A 7,864-nucleotide genomic window follows, 5' to 3' on the forward strand; every position below is an offset into this window, starting at 1 on the left:
TCAGTCTTTGAAAGTGTTGTTGAGAAAGTTTCAGAGTCAAGAAATGATTTATAAAGTATATTTTCTTTTCAAAATGATAGTGTTCTACAAGTTTTTCCTATATTGAAGGTTTGGTTCAGATTTGTCAAGTGACAAATTATGTTTTATTTCTCACATGAGTGAGTGGTGACTCTCAAATGTTTGTGTCAGTTGTTCCTAGTTGATTTCATTGCAAAATTTTGAAGGACTTTCAGTTGTATGGGCAGATCTAAAGTTTTTGATAAATTCTTAGAAAGGAAGTTTTAAATTCTTGACAAAGTTTATGTGGTTTCTTGTAGCTACTAAAGAAATTCATTTCAAAAGGCAAATCACTATTGTGATTTCATTTTCCTCTTCAAGGAGGTGGTGACTATATGAAGGATTAGATCAATGGTGTGAATGTTTCCATATTTACATCTGCGCTAATCAGCAGATCAGTGGTTTTATACCAGAACACATAAAGGTATTTTTAGTTTTCATGTCTCTGTTTTCATGAAAGTTGAATGGTATAAATGGTTGCCTCCATCTAGTGATTTTAGCACTAAGAAAAAGAGATAGAAAGTTTAAAATCTTAAGAAATGGATTCGGAGTCTAGATATGATGAGTTAGAAAATATTCATGCAGAGATTGCAAGATTAGAAAGAGAAGATCATGATAATCTGGTTGTCATATTAAGAAGCAGAATTGGTGATGTTAAGGGTCTTGATGGATTGCAAATTTACATTAAGTTCAAATCCACAGTCATGAATCTTCATGCAGAGATTGCAAGATTAGAAAGAGAAGATCATGATAATCTAGTTGTCATATTAAGAAGTAGAATTGGTGATGTTAAGGGTCTTGATGGATTGCAAATTTACACTAAGTTCAGATCCACAGTCATGAATCTTCATGAGTCCTATAGGCTAGAGAAGTCTTCATGGCCAATGTTACTCTTAGAATTTTTTACACCGTCTTCAATTGATTGGCTAGAGGAGGCAAGATTCCAAAAGATTATTAAATTTCATGATATTATCATAGAATTTGAATGTGAGTTAAAGGCTATTGAGTCTAATGTTAGTGAATGTAATGAGTTTGTTCAAGATGATATAGAAAATGAAGAGTCTCAGTTTTATGAATCAGAGGATATAAATCAGAAATCTGATAATATGCATAGTGTCAGTTCATCTTCTTATGATGATGAATATACAAAAGAAGAACAGTGTAGCAGTAATGATAATATTTCTTCTAATGATGAATGTATTTGTGTTGAGATGCCAGTTGTTGAGGTGTTGTCTCAGGAAGAAGAATTATGTGGTGATCATATTTCTAATTTTTTAGAATGTATTACTTACAAGTATGCTATTACAAATTTGTCAAGCTATCCGGATAATGATCTAAGCCAAGGAGAACAAACTAGGGACAAAATCCTACTAAGTGTTGATGAGATTTCTGATTTTTTGGCTCATGATTTTGAAAGGTATGCTAACCAATCTAAGGATGTTTTTTTTTTGCCACATTATGTAAATTCATGTGGTGAAGTCATTTCCCCTAAATTTGATTCTGAACAAGATACTATTTTAGAATATGCTCTATCAAGTTTGGGAGGTGTATGTGATGGTAATTCATGCATCAATACACATGATGACTTCTATGTTGAGAATGAAAATAGAGAGATAAGAGTTATTACCAATTCAATGTTTTCCTATTTTCATAAGGCTGAGATAAGTTTAGATAGCTCATGTGATAAGAGAAATAGTAATGAAACGATTTTTCCCAATGAGCTATTTGAGAAAGAATTAGATATGGATCAATACATTCTAGGAACACAATTTCCTGATAATTCTTATGATTTGGGATCTAATCACTTGTTGGAATATGAAGAAAATGCAGTGTATATTTAGTCTGATGTATGGTATACTACTGATGTTGCAAATGAGGAGAAATTAGAGTTTCCATACTTTTCATATACAGAGGCACAAGGTGAGTTGCATTCTAATCCATGCAACTTGTTGAATGAAGTAGAATACCACATTTTTGTGTTTCCGGATGAAGGAATCCATGGGTTAGTTAGTGATGATCGGTTTCAATTTCATGTCAGTTTTTATGATCACACTGATTCATATTTTCATAGTGAGCAAGGTGTAGACAGTATGTCTAATTTCTAAACGCATTATGAAGATGATGATAATTTTGTTTTGCCTAGCGAAATGATTAAAAATATTGATATGTTGGGTGAGATAAAGGATAGTAATATTTTTAGTTTGCCTCAGGAAATATAAATGAAAATAAGGTATATGATAGAGGTAAAATGTTCTAAAACTTTTTGGTGGCCTGGGGCCATCCCTTGTATATAGTAGTTGTAGATTTCCCTATTTTTAATAAAGTTGTTCGAGAGAGCTTTTGGTATTTTTGGGAATGCTCTGCTTCTCCTAGAGATCTAGAATCTTGTCATGCTCACAGGGGGCATGAATCCCTAAACAGAGCCACTGTTGGGACGAAAAATTGCATGCTTCATTTTTAGTCCCATTTCAAATTTTTAGTCAAACCAAGCCCTATGAATTCCCATAATTGCATATGTACTTGGCTGTACCTATGAGGCCCCTAAGGTTTTTAATGTTTCTAACACTTTCCATTTAGTGCATCTACCTATTCCATGAAGTTAAATTGACATTTTGAGTCATTTGGTGAAGTCTTGTTTTGAGCTAGTTCCAAATTTGCATTTTCACCTAAGTGTCAAACAGTGACAGGAGGCTATGTTTGAACTTGATTATCTTGCACCCAAAAATGTGTCATGACTCAACACTTTGGGAGTATCTAGTGTCTATACCTACAAACCTATGTTTCAGATTTCAAGTCATTTTGAGTCTGTTTGTCTAGGTTTTGAATCCCTCAAAGTCGGTAGTTTATTGTTTTCATGCTTTTGCATTTTCTACCATTTTTGGGAAGCCCTGTTTGACTTGTAATAAATTTTGACTAGTTGACCCAAATGCTGAAATTCCTATTGCATTGCATTGTAGGCATCAAAAAATTGTTATGTTTCAAGTTTCAGCTTATGACAAATCTGTTTGATCAGTTTTCAAACATAATTCCAAATGCAAATTTTATCTTTTTACTGATGTCAGCATTTGTAGATTTGTTGGGACCCCTGTTTGGGACATTCTAACTTGAGATTTGCGATTGGTGAGATCAAATGGATTGTACCACTATGATGTCCACTAAAAATACTCTGTGTCTCAATTTGCAAGTCATGACGAATCTATTTGCGAACTTTTCTAGGTCAATTCCATTTGCAAAAATCATTATTTGACATTGTTTTCAATCTGCAAAATCCAAGTAGCCTACTTTGAATGTCTGCAATTTGTGCCCAATTATTCATCATGAGCCCAAATCGCATATTCATACTATCCTCATGAAAAAGAACTAGTGTCCCAATTTTTGTTTCCCCATGTGCTCATTTGCCTAGTTTTCAAGGCCAAATCCGAACCCAGTTTGTTGTTTTCTAACATGTTTTCTTGCAGATAAATCTGAGAAGGAAAATTTGACAATCAATATCTTTTGACCCTGAAATTTTCATGAGACAAGATTTGACAGGGTGAGAATATGTGGAGAAAAGAATCAGTGGGTTAGGTTTCAGAGCCTGGTCAATTGTTCAGGTCAGTTTTTAAAGGTAGTCAACGAACCTCCTGGCCCAAAGTTGACAGTTGGTAGAGAGTGATAAAATGAGATTTTAATGATCAATTAATGATCAAAATCAATTCTATTGGACATTAAAAGGTTAGTAGGCCAGTTTGAGGATTTAGTTGTTCAAAAACAAAAAAAAATTAGCCAGACCCACTATGGGGTTCGACTGATTCCATCAGACTCGTAAAGCTGATGATGCACTATATGGAGCCTCTTCAAAATAAAATGATGGAGTATTTGAATCTCGAGATGAGAAGTGAATTAAAGAAGAGCTTAAGGAATATGAAGGGCCTCTAGATGATTTCTTTGCCAACGCAATCAGGGATTGTGACCCTGATAGACCCTTGATGTCATATGTTTTCAAGATGACTCCAACTTCTAACAAAGAGAGGTTCTTTGCCTATTGGCAAGGTTTTTTACAGTTGCAATATGGCATGAAGTTTAAAATCAATGGCATAGTGAAAGGGTAAGAACACCCCTACTCAAGAAAATAGAGAAGCAATCCATGTGTAACAAAAAAAAAATGTGGCATACAAAAAGAAGTCATTCCACGCAGCCTGCAAAGATAGAGAACACATGCATTTAGAAGGCAACTAAGGAAATTGTCATGCCATTAGAAGGAGGCACCATCAGTAAACAGAGCATATCAAATAAAAAATAGCTCATGCCTTATAAGTGGAATTCTATGCATTTAAATAAGGAGCAGACTCAGCTGCAGCTTGCAACAAGAAACCACACAAAGTTCTAAAGGGAGAATATGCAGTCATAAAGGGGGCATCAATAGAGAAGCTACTGTATATTGAAGCAAATAGTAGATCATGCCAAATCAAAAAGAGACCATGTGAGGCGAGGACCAATAACTTGAAAAGAAGCTGCCCATGTGGACAATAGCAACTCACGCAACAGGAAGGGAGTTAGGTGCCATGAGGAAAGGAAAAACCAGTAAAAGCTTAGCCCCACATTAAAATGTAGTGAAATTTTAAACAATTTAAATACTCCCTTACACTTTATGAATAGTGTCTTAAGACAAACATCTTTTGAAGTGCTAGCTAGCTATTGTGGACACCTGGGAGACGTCTGGTGGAGGACAGTTAGCATGAAATGTAATTAAATTTTAACACCCATATACACATGCATAAGAGAATGATGTCAGCCAATTGTAAGTGCCGAAAAAGCTAAAAATTTGGCTAGTCGCTATGGTGCTAGCTGAAAAATCTGAGAAATTCTTGGTAGGACATAGCGACTAGCCAAAAAATTCAAAAAAATGAAGAAAGTGGCATGGGTCCCATTGTAGTTCCATTAGTGAATTTTTCAATGACAAGTGGCAGTGACAGAGTGACTGGGTAATTATGTGGCGAGAAAATGTCAGGAGCGCACCAGATTGCACCACGTGGCAGATTTGAGGGTTCTTGTTAACTCGCTATAAGAAAGGTGCAAGACAGTTAACATAGCGAGTTAGCGAGAAGATGACATGTGGCACTGAGTAGGCATCCAATCAAAATGTGCCACATGGCATTTGGTCAAAGGAAGTTTGACCACAGATTTGAAGGGTAGGGGAAATATTAAGGGGTAAAAAATTATTTTTCAAATGGATTGCACATGTAGCATTTTAAAATGCAAAAGGGTATTTTCTAAAGTTGAACTTTAGATAATTACAACATTCTTGAAATTTATTTCAAAGTAGTGCAGACCAAGTAGTTCAGAGCAGAGGCCGGATTTTCAAATGGCCATAACTAGAGTAATTTTTAACCAAATTGGGCACTCCAATATACAGTTGGAATTGGGAGAACCTGAGCTTTCCAAATCTAAAGTCAATTTTTTCATATGTATTTACCAATTTGAGCTATAGGTTAGTTTGTGAAATTAGGGGCATTGGTAATGGAAAGGGTAGATTTGATTATTGAGCATCTAAATCAATTACAGGGCAATTTTGAAGGCTTGGTAAAGCCTGATTGTGGAGAAAACAAGCATAAAAGGTTACATTGCATTTTGAAGGCCACATTATAACTGATTTTCACTTTTATGGTGAATTCCTTTTAATTCCATAATTAGTTACATCCTTTCATGATTACGTTTTGAGATATTTAATGTCTTTGGGAGCTAGAATCATGGGATTTGATTCTCAATTAGAGGGAAAAGATAAGAAATATGGTTTTAACCTACTGAGAAGGTTTTCTAGGTGGAAAAGTGTCATGTTCAAATTCAATCCGAGAAATTTCTTCTTCCCTATATCTTTCATTCTTCTTCTCATTTGTGGTTGTTGGCAGTTTGCTCTGGGTAATAATAGCAGGGTTCTAGTTGTTTCACTATTAGACCATTTTCTTTCAACATATTTCTCTCCTGTATGAACAACATTAAGAAGTTTTATACAGATAGTTCCAGATCTATTAGGTGTCTTTCATACTTTCATCTCATGCATATGAATGTATAATTGCAAGGAAATAATACAAAGAGAAACAAATTTCATTAAGTTTTAGTTGAATCTTGTCTCCATTCTTAGTGAGTTTCAATATTTTATGATCTTTGAACAAAGAGCTTAGGTCGTAGTTGTAGTCCCTTAAGACTGTATGTTGTTTCATTGTTGCTGATAATTCAAGGAATTGTGTAAATGCTTCATAGAAATCAATAGGGTTGCAGATTTGTTGAGGAGGATATTAGGTAAGAATGAGATTTAAACTAAACATAGATGTTTATTTACAAGTTAAATAGATAGATCTATATCTGAAGATACACATGTCTCAAATATTCATATGTATGTTGTGATCCATGAATTGTCCCAATGGACTAGGCATTGATCAGCTATAGGGTCACTTAGTTCCTGCTGCTGCATATTTGAGGGTTTGTTGAATTCAACATTATAAATCAAACGTTCTTTCATTTCATGTTGAAGGACCTAAATAGAATTCCCTCACTCAACTTGTGAATATTCTAGATTTGCATTTAGCTACTGTAGATATGTGTCATTTCATGAGTTACTAGGAGAAATAAGGGCTTGTATCTGCTTAATAGATTCAAGGATTTTTTTTTGCACTGGTATGGTATTAGTTGAATCTGAGGTCTACTCACCTAGGTTTAGCAGAGCTTGAAGTAGAAGAAGGGTCAAGCCTTATAGTTGGCCTATTGTCTGAAATGACATGTTGAAAATGGGAGTTAGCTGCCGTTAGATGTGTCCCTTTCTCAGTGGGATAATTGAAAACTCTCCAACATTTTCAAACACCAACATAATGAAATAGGTCATATGAAAAGAGATTGTATTAATAAATCATTTAATCATGTTAAGGAGTTTTATTGTCATAATTGTCATTGTGTGCATCATAACAAAATTGATTGTAGGAAATCTAAGTATGATAATGATAGAAGAAATAGTAGGATATCTAGAAATACTAATCCTATAGATAGAGGAAGATCTAATGAAAGGAAGTCGAGAGAAAGAAGATCTTAGGAAGAAAAAAGAAAAATCATGTGTTATAAGTGCAAAAACTTAGGAAAAATTGCTTAGTATTGTAGATAGTAGTTTTCCACAATCCATTAGAATTCTTAGCTGTGTTTTCTGGGTAGATTGTGTTACAATTTTTGCATCAACGTTTCGGATCACACTCTGTGATCCATCATCAGGATGAGAGAGCTGAAGGAAAAAAGTAGAAAGATTGCAGACCCAACAAGGATAAAAAGGTTGGGAAAGGAGGGGGGGGGGGGGGTAGGTGCACCCCAATCAAGACAAGTTTGAGGTTCAACAAAAGGGACAAGGAGGGAAGGGAACCCCAAAAAACGATAAAAATACATCCAACCACAAGAGGGGAAACAACCACCAGAAATAAAGACAGAACTACTATTAAAAACCAAAGTGAAAGAAAAAATAAAACAAAAGAGGGTGACCCGAAGGGTGAATAAGAAGGCTGGAAACAAAATAAAAATACAACCAAAGATGAAAATGCATAAATATGCATGATATTCATTAATACATGAAATAATAAAAAATATAAACAACCTAAAGAAATGCCAACGAAATTCTAAAAGAATGATGACCAAATAATATAATAGAAATTATTATTGTATAATAATGGTCATTATTATATAATAATAATCAATGTTATATACTCGTAATCATTACTAGATTATAATAAGGGAAAATGGTAACGGACTAAAACGACCCAAGAAAGGGACTATGAGACAAAACGGCAAGGAT

The 7,864-nt window shown here is 34.4% G+C and overlaps 1 pseudogene; it reads left to right on the top strand.

Annotated features, from left to right (window-relative positions):
- Positions 1-596: 596 nt before the first annotated feature.
- LOC149554251 (uncharacterized) overlaps positions 597-7,864 on the top strand; it is a 170,764-nt pseudogene continuing 163,496 nt past the window's right edge.

The sequence above is a fragment of the Cupressus sempervirens genome, chromosome 6 (assembly GCF_028749045.1).
Source record: "Cupressus sempervirens isolate cs-2001-9-10 chromosome 6, ASM2874904v1, whole genome shotgun sequence".
NCBI classification, from domain to species: Eukaryota; Viridiplantae; Streptophyta; class Pinopsida; order Cupressales; family Cupressaceae; genus Cupressus; species Cupressus sempervirens.